This window comes from Panthera uncia, chromosome C2 (genome assembly GCF_023721935.1).
Source record: "Panthera uncia isolate 11264 chromosome C2, Puncia_PCG_1.0, whole genome shotgun sequence".
Lineage (NCBI taxonomy): Eukaryota > Metazoa > Chordata > Mammalia > Carnivora > Felidae > Panthera > Panthera uncia.
Window position 1 is genome coordinate 154,738,529 of NC_064810.1, and position 17,989 is coordinate 154,756,517.

The 17,989-nt window shown below is 42.3% G+C and overlaps 1 pseudogene; it reads right to left on the minus strand.

Annotated features, from left to right (window-relative positions):
• Positions 1-209: 209 nt before the first annotated feature.
• Positions 210-17,989, minus strand: part of LOC125921681 (60 kDa heat shock protein, mitochondrial-like) — a 30,272-nt pseudogene continuing 12,492 nt past the window's right edge.

Below are 17,989 nucleotides of genomic sequence, written 5' to 3' on the forward strand. Positions count from 1 at the left end.
GGGAAAGGGTTGGTGGGAAGAAATGATTGTTGCTCAGCCGCAAGCTTCTCTGGTTGTTTTTCTTTCATATTAAAGAATGAAATTCACTCCTTCCCGCCTCTCTCGTCCTCGTCACTGCTCCCGGAAGCAAACCACACTGAAGTCTCTTTGGCATGGCCATATACCCTCCACGTTCCAGGCATGGTCCTGGGAAACTGCAGGGGAGTAGATCACAGTCGTCTCTGCGGCTCAGGCCACGCGCAGTCCCAGGCGGGTGCCAAGGGAACGGAGACGGGCTTCATTTTCCCGAGGACTTCCAGGCGGCACTGACACTGCAGCTGGCAGTCAGTGATGTCTCCCTGGGCTACAAAGGGACACGGGGCCCGCTGTTCATTCTGGCGGGATCTCGTCAATTATTTTACAAGGCTGTCTCGGGATGACTTCCCCCTCTTTCCCTTGAAATATTTGCTTACATACATTTTCTCACTTTTCTTTCCGCCTTCCCACCCTTCCCACATACACACTCAGAAATAGCTCACTTCTCTAGAGTGGCAGGCTGGGGCTCCCAGCTCTCTAGGCAGGGCTGTCGAAGCCTGTGGTCTCTCCCTGGAGCTGGCAAGCCGCCGAGGAGGGAGAGAGGGCTCTGGCCTCGAACCAAAAACGTAATTACTGACATGCTTAGCATCCATTGACTCTTCTCCTATGAGGGCGTTGCTAATGAGATAATCCACCACACAGGACTTTTCCTGTGTTCACGTTGCAGAGAGAAAGAGAGCGAGAGACAGAATGGGGACCCAAAGATTCAAAGCCCCAGGAATGGGCTCAGGTCGCCCTTGGGAAGATCCACGAAAAGTGCGAGCAAAGCCTACGCCCTTTGACCTAGCAGAAGTCTAGACTTAAGTCCCCATACTCATAGCATGCACTCTCATCACAAAAATCCGAAACAACAGCAAAAAAAGTAGAAGAAGAAGAAGAAAGGAAGGAACGAAGGAACGAAGGCAGAAAGCAAGATTAAATGTTTGACTCCAAAATTTAGCGAACTCACATAGTTCTAAGCCCTGGCCAGAAACCCATGCTCAGGTGAGAGATATGCCCAATGACATCTGAGGTCCGCAACTCCGTGGGAGATGTGTGGGGATGCCGGGTGCATTCCTGGCACATCGCTGGTGGAAGTGCAAATGCAAGTGATGATGATAAAGCGAATGCTGCGGGTCGGGTGGGGACCATAGTGCGTGAAGGACTGATGTCAGGTACAGGAGGCACCTGCTGCCGCATTTGCCCCAGGTAAGTTTAGCCACATGTAGGAAAATGGCCAGGGTTGCCAAAAGCTTCTCTCAAGAGGAGCCTAAAATTCAAAATTTTATGGGGCGCCTGGGTGGCTCAGTCGGTTGAGCGTCCGACTTCAGCTCAGGTCACGATCTCACGGTTCGTGAGTTCGAGCCCCGCGTCGGGCTCTGGGCTGATGGCTCAGAGCCTGGAGCCTGCTTCCGATTCTGCGTCTCCCTCTCTCTCTGCCCCTCCCCCATTCATGCTCTGTCTCTCTCTGTCTCAAAAATAAATAAACATTAAAAAAAATTTAAAAAAAAAATAAAAAATAAAAAAAATTCAAAATTTTATGTGGAATCTCTGATTTTTCAATACCTAAATAGTTTTCAACACCGTACAGGCCAAATAACATGCCAGTTATGAGTTGGATCTGGCCTGAAGCCTTTGAGATGATTCTCACATGTGAATAAAAGCCTCAAAGAGAAAGTCCTGATGCCCATGAACTTTGCAGACCTTCACAGGGATTATATGCACCACTCCAAGGAGATGCCGGAGACATTACTTACATTACCTGCCGGTAGGATTCTCCAGTGATACTGCTGGACTCACAGACACTGAAGGGAGCCAGACCTGCAGCGTGAGGCTGTGTTTCTCCATCAGGCCAGGATGACTCAGGAAGCCGGCCTTGGGCTGAGCCAAAGACACTGCAGACTTGCTCGCTAAGAAACGGCCTGACGCCTGTGCAAGTGGTACAGGGGACAGTCCTCCACCCGCAGCCACCCACTGCTCAGTGGTTGGTCAGAGAGCAGCGTGACCCTCTAGTGTGCAGATTCCATGTGGAATCCCAATATCCGACTGATACGTGACAGGACTGAGGAGCAGAGGTGCCCCCAGTGAGCCCCTCCTACTGTCCTGTAGACACAGTCTGGAGCCCCAGAACCTCACCCAACATGCAGCCAGGAAACTTGCTCCAGCCCCCCAGTCCCTTTGGAAGCCCGCAGCCCTCCCTATGATTTCTATGAATTCTCAAGCCTTGTGTTCTCAATGCCTCTCAGGGTTGCCTCTGCTTTTGCTCAGTCTCTACAGTTGCCGAATGTTTTAATAGATTCTCCTGAGGACATGAATGAACGTGGTCAACACTTTCCTTTACCTCTCAGGCATCCTCCTTCTTCCTCTGCCATCAGGAGGAAAGCAAAATCCCTCCCCGTGTGGCATGCATAGCAACATGGCAAGCATCATGTTTTCGAGTGCTTGCACCTGCCCTTGAGGCCTCACCTGCTCCCCCCAGCTACTGATCCAAGGGCTATACTCAGGAGCGGCTTTGTGGGCCTGTGACCCATGCAGTTGCTTGGGACCCCACACTAAAATGGCCCCGAACTGGTTTAAGCCTCTGTTGTCACCATATAGAAGTTGTTAATAATTTTTGAATGAAAGCGTCCACATTTTCTTTGTGTTGGGCCTGGCCAATTATGTAGTCAGTCTTGCTGTACTTGTCTAAACCACACAGTGCCCTAGGAGGAATGGTAGCACACGATAATGGCCTCTAGTCCCATACCCTTCACTGGGCCCCAGTCTCTTCACCTATGAAATGGTCAGGGAGCAAGAATTCCTGTCCCCTTCAAGGTCCTTCTAGCTGGACTAAGATGCAAATTGACATGAGACTGGAGGTTAACGGGGGAAATCAAATTTCATAGCATATGTACGGGGAATCCACACAGACATCGAAATTCCAAAGACAGGTGCAATGAGGTGGTTATGTCATCCCAAACTAAGAGAAGGGGACAGGGTCTGGAACTTCAGAGAGAAGGAATACAATTCACGGGAAGATAAAAAAAAAAAAAAAAAAAAGAGTAAAGGTTTGGTAAACACATGTTTGCTGGGCCACTCAGAAACAATGGGACATAGAGGACAGATCAAATAGGCCTTAAGAAAACCAAAAACCAAAGCCTCCTCTTTGAGCCTGGGAAACCATGCTGCCATTCCTGTCATGAAGAAACTCACGGCCTTGGCTCAGCAGGTCTACAGCAGATATCTGGCCAATGAATGACAAGAATGACCAGAAGGGAGAGAAGTGCGGTGACCACATCACTGAGCATCCAAACCAGGACTCTTCTGAGTTTGGACACAAGGACCAACAAGGACCGTAGCACGTACAATGGGGCATCTGGTTACCCTGGAGAGAACTGAGCTGACTGACATTCTCATTATTCCCAGGAGATTTACTTTTTCATTGTTTAAAGATTCTCAGAAGATATCCAACATATCTTTTTTTTTTTGGTTCTTTTCTGGGCTGACCTCTCCTCCAGTCGGTTCCTGAATTCTGCACAAGCCACTCACCGTGGAGGGTTTTCTGCCCACCGGCCAGGCTCTGTGTCTAGTTGGCCCTCACTCAGCCCATGTGCACAGCTCCCCACCCCAAACAGGGGGGCCGCGCTGGGCACAGTGGCTTGCCATTGGACTGTTTCAGGGTGGGATGGCGCCCCTGTGTCTCCTAAGCTGAACTTCCAGGCTGATCTGTTGCTCTATGAGGGTAAAATGAGGGTAAAACACTCATTCGGTCTTCCACAGAAGGCAGAGAATTCACTTGTCTTGTACTCACTACTGCCCAGGAGACAATGCAGCCTGCTTCCGGGCCCACTGCAGGAGGCCAGAGATAGTGATGTTCAAAGAAGTTTCCAGTTTCTGGATTGTTTCTCTTCCCACACATTTAGCTTTTTAAAATTTCACATGTAGAGAAATGTTGCGAGACTAGGACAAGGAACACGCATGTACTCTTTACTTAGAGTCACTGACGCTAAACTTTGTCCCTCCACCACCTCCACTTGGGAGCATACATGCAACGCTTATTGAGGAGTAACACCTGTGAGCAATAAAAGCGAAGAAGCAGGATTGAGCAGCAAGACCATCCACTTGGTGTGCAAGTGGCCCAAGTTTGGGGCAACCTAAAGGAGCGTTCCAGAGCAAAGAGTGGCCATTAGAAGAGTTCTGTGCTGGGCCAGATGGTCAGGCCCTAGAGCACTCTCCATGCTCAGTCATCAGCTGGGCATGAATAGATGGGGGGCCTGGGCTCACTGCATCCTCCTAGCTGAGGGCAAGTCCTTTCTTGAGGGAAGATCCAAGTGCGGCCCCATAGCTGCCAGAGGGCCCCACCTCAGGCTCGGTGGGCCCACAACCACACACAACTGTACCAGAGTCTTGGGGACACCTACAACATTTCCTGTTTGCACACAGCCCCAAATGTCCCTGACACAGGGAGCAGAAGTGATGGGTGCCGGCCTGGAGGGCACAGCGTTCACCTCTGCACCCGAGCTACCCAGTGAACACTTGCAGCTCTGCCTGAGGGCATTTTGGGGCATGGGAGCATGATGTGTGTATAGACAGTGGAGGCCAGAAATGCTGCAGAGTTGCTGACCCTGGAAGCAGCCCTTGAAGAGCAATAGGACTGAGCATGTCCTGAAGAGTGTCTCAGAGACCCCAGTGGGACCAGGCCTTGGTTGCCTTCCATGGAGACCTGTAGAGAAAAGCGCCCTGTAGGAACCCGCTTCTGCACCCTGACTCACTTCCCCAATCCCCTCGAGGGCCTTCCTTGGATCTCCCCCCAAATTAACCACTTGCACTTGAATTTCTTATCTCGGGGTCTGCCTCTTGGGGGACCCGACTGAAAGCAATGCCCACGTGTTTGCCATTTTGGGGTCGTGCCAAAGTGAACGGCTGCAAAGGAGGCCAGGCAGAGGCTAATCAGTAAGCCAGCGTGTGGGGCTAGCAGACCATGTGGCTGCTCGCCTCACCCAGGCCTGGTCGCTTCCATGAGCTCTGAAGGAGGCGCTTACGCTTGTCCGTCTTACGCTGTGACATCTGATAGATGTCAGAGCATTGACACCCAGCAAGTGACTCTCAGTGGGAGAAGAAGGGGAGTTTGTCGAACACAGCTCAGAATCACCTTCCTGATGGGCTGATTAGAGTCATAAATGTGGGGCATTTAGCCCTCACCGTCTCGGACATCCCCAGTGGGATTTGCCCGGTGCCACTCGGGATCTAGTTTGACCTCTCTCCCTGTTTACTCTCCTTACTCCTTCCCGGGATCATATCCCAAATGAACAACTTTGGCCCATATCTTTGTCTCTGGGTCTACTTTCAGGGAAACACAAACTAAGATGTCCCCACTTTTCAGATGAGGAAACTGAGGCAGCGAGGCAGCGAGGAATCTATTCAAGGTTGAACAGCTGTGATTGTAGCCCCCGGCAGTCTGGCTCCGGAACCTGAGTTCTTAATCTCTAGTGCGGGGGCTCTGGAGCTGAGCCATGCGCTAGAATCATCCAGAGGGTATGCTAAAGCCAGATTGCTGGGCCCCACCCTCACTGCCCAGAGTTTCTAGGGTCTAGGTGAGGCCCTAGAATTTTCATTCCTAACCAGTTTCCGGTAATATCATTGATGCTCCCACACCACACTACGAGAACCACTGCTATCACATTTAAGCCTCGGTAATTAGGGCCCCTATCATCCTGCTGACGGAAATGCTTGTTAAAATGGAGCCATCTTGTCAAGATGGTGGGGCCTGTCCCTGTGCAGGTTGCACGCCCCAGTGTGGCTGTTACCCTCCACGGCGTGCTCACGCACATCCTCTCCACACTCTGTGGAGGCACAGACGCTCCTCCCACGCCTTGTGGGACGCTGACACTCTTGCCACGTTCTGTGACGTGCTCGCCCACTCTACATCTGCACTGCAGCCCGTCTTGTTCGAGGCCCTATGGCAGGCATCGTGCAAGCCACTGCAGGCATGCAGAAACCTGCAAGAACAATGTCTCCTCTCAGAGAATGCGGGCCCAGCCTAGGGCGGAGCATTCGAAACCCAGTCCAAACTGTGATACTGGGCAATTTTCGAGACGGTGGAGAATCTGAAGCCCGCGTTAGTACCTCAGGACAGAGAGGCCAAGGACCGGAAATTCACCACATCCGTCATCAGAGGGAGTGGGAAGTCGAGCCTTGGCGTGGTGGCCACAGGACTGTGGCGAACTGTGGGCACTGCTCTTGGCTGCGCGACTCCTGTGTTATCTGCAGGTAATTAGCAGAGCTCGTGGGGCTGCATCGGAATGAGACTCCGTCAGAAAGCCCAAGTCTCTTGCAGTTTTGATACTGACATTGGAACTCGTTACTCTACAGTCTTCATTGTGCTGGCAAAAGGAGATTAATTCATGGGATGAAAAGAAACCATATTAATGGACGGGACGATATAAATTTGTATTCAGTGAGGCAAATCAGCAGTGCTCCACAACTACCAGAGCGGGAGGCAAAGAATGGCATGTTAAATTACTCCTGTCTTGGGCTGTCAATTTAAAACACCTTTTGTGCATTCTTTTCTTTGACCAAATACATGTGCATTTCATGCACAGTGTGAAGGCAATACCCGCTAACCTGCAGCGCTAGCCCCTCCCCCAAATATAAAGGGTTCAATAGCAAAGGCTTGTAAGTTTAAACAGAGTTGCTTTTATTGGAAGCATTTTCGTGTATAAATATAAGGTAGCTATTAATGTGTGTTGTGTGCATGTGTGCGTGACTTAGTTGCAATTAAAAAAAAAAGAAAGACTGCAGTGGTTTGAATGATAATGATTTGCAACTAAAAACCCATTAGCCCTGTCTATGCCTGATGCTAAATATACCAAACGTCAGGATGTGGTGGACGGGAAGGACAGCCTTAAAATAGTTCCTTTGAAAATAGCCCCTCCGGACAGTTTTTCTCCACAGATCTATCTCCTTGACATATATTCCTGGGAAATAAAGCCATGAACAGGGTATAGGGTCAATTCTACAGAGGGAGGAACAGATCTGATTCTTTCACAGTGTGAGACCCCGGGGATTCCAGGCCAGGGGTCCCCACACCCGGGGCTGCCCTCCAAGCCCTGGTCCCAGGACACCTGGATCACTGCCCCCTCTCACGCTGGCGAGACAGCTGACCTCACGGTCAGGTGCAGGTCTGCTGCAGTCCTTCTCTGAAGCTGTTAATATGCAGCATCTAATGTGCAGATAGGGCCAGGAGAGGATAAACAGGCTTCAGGACTTCAGGGTAAACAGGGGGCTGAAGGACTCCCCTCTGAAGGGAGTTACTTGAAGCGGTTGGGGGCTTGGCCAGGCTTCCAGCTTCCGGCCTCCACCTTGCTTTTCCCGGGGGCTCTCTCTGCTGCCTTGTGCCCACGCTGTTGGCTTCATAGCAGGCTCTGAGTGCCAGGGAATTCACTTCCCATAGGGGCAACCCTCACCTGAGGAAGGGTTGCACAAATACTCCAGCAACTTTGCCGTCAGGTGAGACAGATCCGAGGCATATGTTTTACATTTATTCTTGGAGTTGCTCAAAGGAATAAAATTCCAGAGCCGTCCAGTGGTAACCTGGCCGCTCCACATCCTTTATTGACTGCCTTCACTCCCGCATCTTGCTTCACCAGTGCCCTCCTGGAATTTCCTGGTCTCACTGCCCAAATAAGCTATTTGTACGTGAGTCTCATCGCAAGGACTGCTTCTGGGGGAACCCAAAGCAGTGCAAATGTACGACTTCTATTAGAGCTATTCCAAGTCCTTATTTACTTATTTTTCCAGAATACAGATGAAAACCATAAGGGAAAGTGCCACATATTTGATTTTTATATGCTATAATTATATAATGTATTATGCCTATTATAATTATGCATATAATTAGGTATCATGACCTAATGGTAGAAGCTGGGAATTTGATTGATGGAGAGGAAAGACGTTTAGCAGAAACAGAACAGCATCTGCCTCTAGATAGTTTCTCTACGTTTTCCTTACGTTACAAGGGTTGCTTTGGTTCTTATTCGGCACCCAGGGAACTCTAGTAGGTCCAACAGGCCCACTAGGAAGGTTTCTGTATAAAGATTCTTTTGCCAGGGGTTGAGGAGCATAAAGACTTTGGGACTATTGGTCCAGATGAAGAACCAGGCTCGGAAAGGACCGAGGCTGCCCCTTCACCCTCCCTGGCATGCCGGCCATGCCCCAGAGGCGGGACTTGGCTCATGGGCTGGCGGCAGCAGTGGCATTTGGGAACTTGCTGGAAATGTGGGTTCTCAGCCTCATCTGTAGACCTACTCATCAGGAGTTGCATTTCAGTACACTCGATCTTAGCAAAAAGACCGAGAAGCGATTGGAGTTGCATTTCAGTAGACCCCAGGTGCTCTGTGAGCCATCTGCCTCTGGAAAGGGGATGAGGCAGAACTGGAAGGTGGGAAAGACTGGGCTATTGCTTTTAACTGGGTGGACACATGACTCTAACAAAAATGTAAAAACCACTATTTAGAAAGGGAAATAGATGTTTGAGAATGCAATGTAAAGGTATAAAGTATAAAAACAAAAGACCTAAAAGTTTTAAAAGACGCAATATGTGTGAAGGCAGAGTGAGGGCAGAGGACTAGAATACATTGGCCAAGTGCCGGATCTTTCCTATAGAGAAGAAATGCTATTTAGAAGAAATGTGGATAACTACTGGGGAAAAAAAATGAGAGCAGAATCATGTTAAAGTTCTTGGTTCTAGGAGCAGTATTAGTGGAGAAGTGATGGCCAGGAAAGGCTTTTATTTTTTATTTTGGGCTTTTCTGTACTGTTTGAACTTTTATTGGCATATGCATACATTATTTCTTTTGTTACTTATAACACGAAGTCTTAAAAGAAGAAGAGAGCTAAGTAAAACAGTGGTACAAGGGCAAGAGGGTTCTTTAGAATATAAAAGACTTGGACGTATTTATAGGTAGACGATAAAAAAATTAAAAGACACTAAGGATAGAAGAAAAAAAGTGGCAGATAGAGCTTGGTTTTTTAATCGTGTCTGTGCCTCTGCCTGAACCTCTGAAGAACCTTGGTTGGAACTTTTTATTTTTTCCCCTGAATCCCAGAACATCACTACACAACTTTTCTTTCTTAAAATTGATTCTTTTCTTTCTCAATTACAGAAGCCACCTCCACCTCCCTTCCTCAAAAATCATCGATGTTGTTAGTTGGGCACGTTTTGTTCCTGTGTTGGTTAGCCAACATACAAAACGACATTCTGGTGGCAGACAGCAACAGACATTTCTCGCTTCATGTCTAGTGTGGTCAGTTTGGCAGCCCTACTCATTTTGACCAGGTTTGCCCACAAGTCAGGGGGTCACCTATCAGCCAATCTAGGATGGCCTCGTCTGGGAGAACTGTGGTGACTGGACTCTCCTCCCCCAGCAGGCTAGCCTGGGTATGTTCTCTGAGTAATGGAAGAGGCCTGGGAGCAAGCCAGCCCCCTGGCACCGGTCTCTCTCAAGCTTCCACTCGCATCAAAATTATCAACAGCCCACGGATTCAAAGCAAATCACATGACTGAAGTCAGAGACAGAAAGGGATGGGGAAACGAAGACACATAGCAAAGGGTACAGACACAGGAAGTAACGAAGAATCAGGGCCTTCACTGCAATGAATCGCACCACTAGATTAGGAACCGACAAGTTATGGACCACAGGCTGAATCTGGCCTACCACCTGATTTTGTAAATAAAGTTTTATTGAAAGACAGCCATGCTTATCATTTATATACTGTCCATGGCTACTTTTATACTATGATGGGAAAGTATTTACAACAGAAGTAATATTTTTAAACAAGATGTTTGTTTATTTTGAGAGACAGAGAGAGAGCGTGCATCATGAGTGGGGGAGGGGTAGGCAGCAGCGGAGGGATAGAGAGAGAGGGAGACAGAGAATCCCAAGCAGGCTCTGCACTATCAGCACAGAGCCTGACACGGGGCTCTAACCCAGGAACCATGAGATCCTGACCTGAGCAGAAACCAGGAGTCCGATGCTTAACCACCTGAGGCACCCAGGTGCCCCACAGCAGAAGTAATATTAACACAAGTATTTACCACTAGGCCCTTTATAAAAGAAAAATATGCTAACTCATGTTCTAGACCTTTTTCTAATCATTTATACACACACACACACATATATTTATACATATGTCGTGTTAACTGGATGTTAAATGTTTTCCATAAACGGGAAGCCATAGATATTCTGTAATTTCTTTTTCTGCTTCCTTGGAGATCTTTTCATGTCAGCACGTATAAATCTACCTCATTCTTTTTTAAACTTCTGCATAGTTTTCTGCCGTGTGACTATACCATGGCATATTTAACCATGGACACGCTCACCCCCACCTGCCTTTTATTTTTTTCTACTATCACAAAAATAGTACAGTGGCTACCCTTACACAGGCCTCTTGGCACACACGTGGAATGTATTTCTCTAGGATAAAAACTAGACATAAACGGAGTGGATCAAGGGTGTATCTATTATTTTCTAATACTTACGTATGAAACTTGCAAACAACCAGCAAAGATAAAGTAAGTTTAAGTGAGTACCAATACATCACTATCTACCGTTCCACCATTAGCATTTTTTGTATACTTGTTTTATGATACATCCAACCCATTTCTCTATCAATCCACTACTCCTACTAATTCTCTGATGCGTTTCCAATGTGAGAAAACTGTTCACTTCCCTCTAAATGCTTCCACTGGCATGGAGTTGACTAGTGTCAAATATTTTTCAGTCTTAATTTCTTTTTACATAAAATTCATGTACAATAAAATACTCAGATATTAAGTGAACATTCATGGAGTTTTGGCAGATGTTATGCCCCTGTCACGCTGAGATCCATCAAAATATAGAAAATAAACATCCTTTAAGGTTTCCTCATTCCACTTCCTGGTCCCTTCCCATCCCCCCACAAAGAAGCAACTGAGTTTCCTGAATTGTTTTTCACCCTTTTGCCTGTTGAACATCATTTAAACGGAATCCTACATCCTCACCAACGTTTAGTATTATCATTCTTTTTAATTTGAGCCGATTTGGGAGATCTATAGCGGTATCTTACTGTGATTTTAAATTGTATTTCTCTAATGGCAATTGACAGCAAACGTTTTCAAGTGCTTGTTGGATAGTCCTATATTTTCTTTTGTGAGGCATCTTCAAGTCTTTTGCCCATTTTCCTCCAGTATTTGTCTTTCAATTGTTTTCAACATTAACTGTGTGTGTGTGTGTGTGTGTGTGTGTGTGTGTGTTTACTATATTGTATCTGTGTCTTAAGGGAATTTATTTATTTGTTTGTCTTATTTGAGTATAGTTGACACACAATGTTACATTAGTTCAGGTGTACAACATAGTGATTCAACAAGTTTATACATTATGCTGTGCTCACCACACATGTAGCTGCCATCTGTCTTGATAAATTGCTATTACAGTATCACTGACTATATTCCTTATGCTGTGACTTTTATTCCCACGACTCACTCATTCCATAACAAAGCCCGTACTTCTCACACCCCTTGACTCATTTTGTCCATCGCCACCCCTTTCTCCTCTAGTAACAGTTTTTTCTCTGTATTCATATGTCTGATTCTGCTTTTTATTTATTCATTTGTTTTGTTTTGTTTCAAACTTCTTTATATAAGCGGAATCTCAGACCTTTGTCAGTTACATGTTTTACAAATATTTTCTTCAGTTTGTGACTTGCCTATTTACTTCCTTCACAGTGTCTTTTCATGATATGTTTTAAATTTTGATAAAATATAATTTTTCAATTTTTTAAAAGGTTATTGCTTTCTGTAACCTAGGAAACATATACCTACCCCAATTCATAAAGATATGCTTTCATTTTTTTTCAGAAACAATTTATGGTTTTAGCTTCAATGTTTAGGTCTAGGAGCTGTCTTGAGATAGTTTTGAAGTATAAAGTGAATTAGAATAGAATTTTATTTTTTTCCCATATGGATAACCTGCTCCATTTGTTGAAAAAAAAAATCCTCCCTACAGTGGATTATTTTAGCATCTTTGTTAAAAATCAAGCGGCTTCATAAGCTTGAATGTATTTCTGGGCTCATTGTTCTGTGTCATTGACCTAATTACTGACCTCTATACCGGTACGACTCTGTCTTGATTGTAAGTTTTGTGGCTTTGCTATCTCTTCTCAGGTTTGCTTTGGATATTCAAGGTTATTTGCATTTTCGTATAAATTTTAAAATCTAGTTGTTAATTTCTTTTTAAAAACATCTGCTTTTAAAATGGAGAGAAATCTGAAGACTAATTTAGGGCTAATTCGCATTTTACCAATATTGGATTTTCCAATTAATTAACATGATATATTTTACCAGTTATTTAGGTCTTTTAAAATTTATCTCAGCATATTTTCCAGTTTTCAGTATAAAGTTCTTGTGTAGCTTTTGTTAACATTTATCCTAAATATTTTACTTTTATATTTTTTAAAACAATGGAATTCATTTTCTAAAATTTCATTTCCAATTATTTGCTGCTGGCACATAAAAATGTATTTCATTTTGGTATATTTAACCTTACAAATTAACTTCTGAGTTCAATAGTTATTTTATAGACTCCTATTGAATTTATGTCATCTGAAAATGACAGTTGTATGCCCCTCTTTCCAAATATTATGTCCTTCACTTATTTTTTCTTGCCTTACTTCAATGGCTAGCATCTCTAGTACAATGTTGAATAGAAGTGGTCAAGGTGGGCATTCTTGCCCCATTACCAGTTTTAGTGGGAAATGGTCAAAATTTTACCACTAAGCATGATGTTAGCTATAGGTTTTCAATACATTGTTTTATCAGGTTGAGGAATATCCTTCTATTTCTGGTTTTCTGTGAGTTGTTATTACAGACAGATGATGACTATTGGCAAATTCTTTATCTGTATCTATTCAGATGATCATATGGGTCATGTCTTTATTTTGTTAATATGATGAATTGCAGTGATTGATTTTCTTTAATGTTACACCAACCTGGTAATCCTCAGATAAACATTACTTGGTCATGATACATTATTCTTTTAATGTAATGTTTGACCCCATTTGCTAATACTTAATTATGGAAATATGTATCTATATTCATGAGGGATATTGGCCTGTAAATTTTGGGGGGGAATACCTTTGTGATATTTTGGTATTAGGGTTAAATTAGCCTCACAAAATAATCTGGGAAGTATTACCTGTTTGTCTATTTTTTGACAGAGTTTGTATAAGATTGATGTTATTTCTTATATGTTTGATACAATTCATGAATGAAACTATCTGGGCCTAAAACTTTGTGTGCCACAGGTTTTTTTTTTTTTAATGATTATTTCAATTTCTTTATACTTTATAGGACTAATCAAATTTTCTCTTACATCTTATGTCCACCTTGGTCATTAGTATTTGTCGAGAAATTTGAAAGAATTTTTCCATTTTATCTGATTTGTCGGATACTTTGGCATAAAAGTGCTAATATTCTTTTATTATCCTTTTTGTGCTTGTAGGACCGGTAGCAATATCCTTCCTTTCATTCCAGATATTGGTAACTTGTGTTCTCGCCTCTTTTTTTTTTTTTTTTTTTTTTGTCTTCATCTGTCTAGCTGTTGGGTTGATCTTTTCAAGAAACCAACTTTTAGTTTTGTTAATTTATTCTATTCTTTGTCAATTTTTATTTCATTGATTTCTGCTCTTTTAAATTTTAAAGTATACTACCTAATAGATTTCTTAAAAAGCTATTATTATTCACACCTAACAACAATCTACAAGAGGATGCAATTCTCCTTTACCTGCTTTAATTTAGGATATTTATCAACATATAACATTTAAATAATTGGATTGGATAAGACTAATTCTTCATTACTTTAATTTTTATTTTCCCAATTACTCTTGAGATTGAGTGTTGTCACATGTTTATCGGTGATTTTTCTTTCCTTTTCTATGAACTGTTTATTCATAGTTCCCCATTTCTAATTGGGCTGTATTGATTTTTTTCTTGGGTTGGTAATTTTTATATACCTCTATATCAATTCATTGTTTTGCAATGTAACTGCATTTTTTAGGTCAATAGCAAGCAATTTAATTTTCTTTATAACATCTTTTATCACACTATAGCTTTTTAATGTGGACAATTTTTCTTTTTCTGTGAGCTTGGGTTTTCTTTTTTTTTTAAGACTCCAAATACAAGTGAGACTATGAAGTATTTGTCTTTCTTTAACTCACTTCACTTAGCATAATGCCTTCAAGATCCTTCCATGTTGTTACAAATGGTAGGATTTCCTCACTTTTTATGGCTGAATAATATTCCACACAGTGGAATATGTATAAGTACACAGTGGAATATGTATAGGTACACAAATATACATATACACATATGTATACACAATGGAATATATATCGATATCTATATATCTCTCTATATATATAACAACTTCTTTATCCATTCATCCATTAATGAAAATTTAGGATGTTTCCATGTCTTAGCTATTGTAAATAATGCTGCTATAAACATGAAGGTGAAGATATCTTTTTGACAGTGTTTTCATTTCCTTTGGAAATGTTCCCAGAAGTGGAATTGCTGGACCATATAGTAGTTCTATTTTTAATTTTTTGAGAAAACTCCATACTGTTTTTCATAGTGGAAATCCCAGTCTGCAATGCACAAGGTTCCCTTTATCCGTATCCACTCCAGCATTTGTTGTCTTTTATCTTTTTTATGATGGCTATTCTAACACGTATGAGGTGACATCTTATTGTACCATATTATTGCATTTCCCTAATGACTAGTGGATGTTGAACATTTTTTCATGTACCTATTAGCCTTTAATATATTTAAATATCTATTCAGGTCCTTAAAAACCCATTTTTTAAATTGGGTTACTTGGGGGGTTTTTTGCTATTGGATTATATGTCAATCTTATCCTACGTCTTAACTCCCAACTTTCACATGTCATATTAAGTGTATCCCTTATAAACAGTATCTATCTGGCTTTATTAAGCTATTAATCTTTAAACATGTGAATTTAAACCATTCACAATTGTTTTGATTACTGATATGTTAGGGTTCATTTTATCTTATTTTATGTTTTCACTTTCTCATACATTTTTTGTTGTTTCTGTTTCCCTATTCTTTTATTGACCTGATTGCATTTTTTGTTTTATCTTTTCTGATAGTCTATTAGATGTACTCTATTTTCTTAGTTATTATTCTGAAATTGTAACACACGCACTTAAGCTTGTATTTACCTAATAATTTTTAGGTTCACTCTCTATATCCTTGCCCTAAGAAGATAAAGTATTTGGCATAGTTTTTCCTTTCTTAATATCATTCTCATCTTCTGATTTGCTTCCTCTATCAAATTTGTTTATCATCAATCATTGTTTAGTCTAATGATAAATCTTACTAAGGATTTTTCTCATCAATGCTTTTTTGTATCCGATTTCTTTCTCTGTGATTCATTTTTGTTCCTTATGTAAGAATACATCTTTCAGTACTTCTTTCATGTGAAGTGAATGCTTACGTCCCTGAAGCGTCATTCCAATCCCACACTTACTTGAGAGTTTGGCATCCTGTGCCTTTACAACTTCAAAGATGTTACTCCATCACCTTCTTGTGACCCTCGTGGCCTGTAAGAAATTGATATGAATATAATCATTATTCTCTTGTAGGTAATATCTCTGGAAGATTTAGGGTTTGATATCTTCTTTTGTGTTATGAAAATTCACTACAATTTGTCTAAACTTATATGTGAGCGTGTGTGTATTTCAGTAACCCTGCTATATACTTGGTGGGCCCTTTTTATCATATTAAAATCTCATCATTTTATAGTTTATGTAAGGGAATGTTTTCCTTTTACAGCTTAATTTTCTCTTCCTAGAAACCTTATTTATTTATTTATTTATTTATTTATTTTATTTATTTTTTTTCAAGTGAAGGAAGACCTTTTATTTGGAGATGGACACATGGAATTACTCATCAGAGATGACTTGGGATACAGAAATACGTGCTTCTCTCCTCTGCATTGTATGGTACCATGCGTTATTGTATCCATTAGCTTGAAAGGATCATATGAGCTGCATATACCTTTGTAGTTAATATGGCTATTATCTATACTCCTAATTTGCAACAAAAATATAATCCACCTTGAATGTATATTTCCTTTCTTTTTTTTTTAATATATGAAATTTATTGTCAAATTGGTTTCCATACAACACCCAGTGCTCATCCCAAAAGGTGCCCTCCTCAATACCCATCACCCACCCTCCCCTCCCTCCCACCCCCCATCAACCCTCAGTTTGTTCTCAGTTTTTAACAGTCTCTTATGCTTTGGCTCTCTCCCACTCTAACCTCTTTTTTTTTTTCCTTACCCTCCCCCATGGGTTTCTGTTAAGTTTCTCAGGATCCACATAAGAGTGAAACCATATGGTATCTGTCTTTCTCTGTATGGCTTATTTCACTTAGCTTCACACTCTCCAGTTCCATCCGCGTTGCTACAAAAGGCCATAGTTCATTCTTTCTCATTGCCACATAGTATTCCATTGTGTATATAAACCACAATTTCTTTATCCATTCATCAGTTGATGGACATTTAGGCTCTTTCCATAATTTGGCTATTGTTGAGAGTGCTGCTATAAACATTGGGATACAAGTGCCCCTATGCATCAGTACTCCTGTATCCCTTGGATAAATTCCTAGCAGTGCTATTGCTGGGTCATAGGGTAGGTCTATTTTTAATTTTCTGAGGAACCTCCACACTGCTTTCCAGATCAGCTGCACCAATTTGCATTCCCACCAACAGTGCAAGAGGGTTCCCGTTTCTCCACATCCTCGCCAGCATCTATAGTCTCCTGATTTGTTCATTTTGGCCACTCTGACTGGTGTGAGGTCATATCTGAGTGTGGTTTTGATTTGTATTTCCCTGATAAGGAGCGACGTTGAACATCTTTTCATGTGCCTGTTGGCCATCCGGATGTCTTCTTTAGAGAAGTGTCTATTCATGTTTTCTGCCCATTTATTCACTGGGTTATTTGTTTTTCGGGTGTGGAGTTTGGTGAGCTCTTTATAGATTTTGGATACTAGCCCTTTGTCCGATATGTCATTTGCAAATATCTTTTCCCATTCTATTGGTTGCCTTTTAGTTTTGTTGGTTGTTTCCTTTGCTGTGCAGAAGCTTTTTATCTTCATAAGGTCCCAGTAATTCACTTTTGCTTTTAATTCCCTTGCCTTTGGGGATGTGTCGAGTAAGAGATTGCTACGGCTGAGGTCAGAGAGGTCTTTTCCTGCTTTCTCTTCTAAGGTTTTGATGGTTTCCTGTCTCACATTCAGGTCCTTTATCCATTTTGAGTTTATTTTTGTGAATGGTGTGAGAAAGTGGTCTAGTTTCAACCTTCTGCATGTTGCTGTCCAGTTCTCCCAGCACCATTTGTTAAAGAGGCTGTCTTTTTTCCATTGGATAGTCTTTCCTGCTTTGTCAAAGATTAGTTGGCCATACGTTTGTGGGTCTAGTTCTGGGGTTTCTATTCTATTCCATTGGTCTATGTGTCTGTTTTTGTGCCAATACCATGCTGTCTTGATGATTACAGCTTTGTAGTAGAGGCTAAAGTCTGGGATTGTGATGCCTCCTGCTTTGCTTTTCTTCTTCAAAATTACTTTGGCTATTCGGGGCCTTTTGTGGTTCCATATGAATTTTAGGATTGCTTGTTCTAGTTTCGAGAAGAATGCTGGTGCAATTTTGATTGGGATTGCATTGAATGTGTAGATAGCTTTGGGTAGTATTGACATTTTGACAATATTTATTCTTCCAATCCATGAGCAGGGAATGTCTTTCCATTTCTTTATATCTTCTTCAATTACCTTCATAAGCTTTCTATAGTTTTCAGCATACAGATCTTTTACATCTTTGGTTAGATTTATTCCTAGGTATTT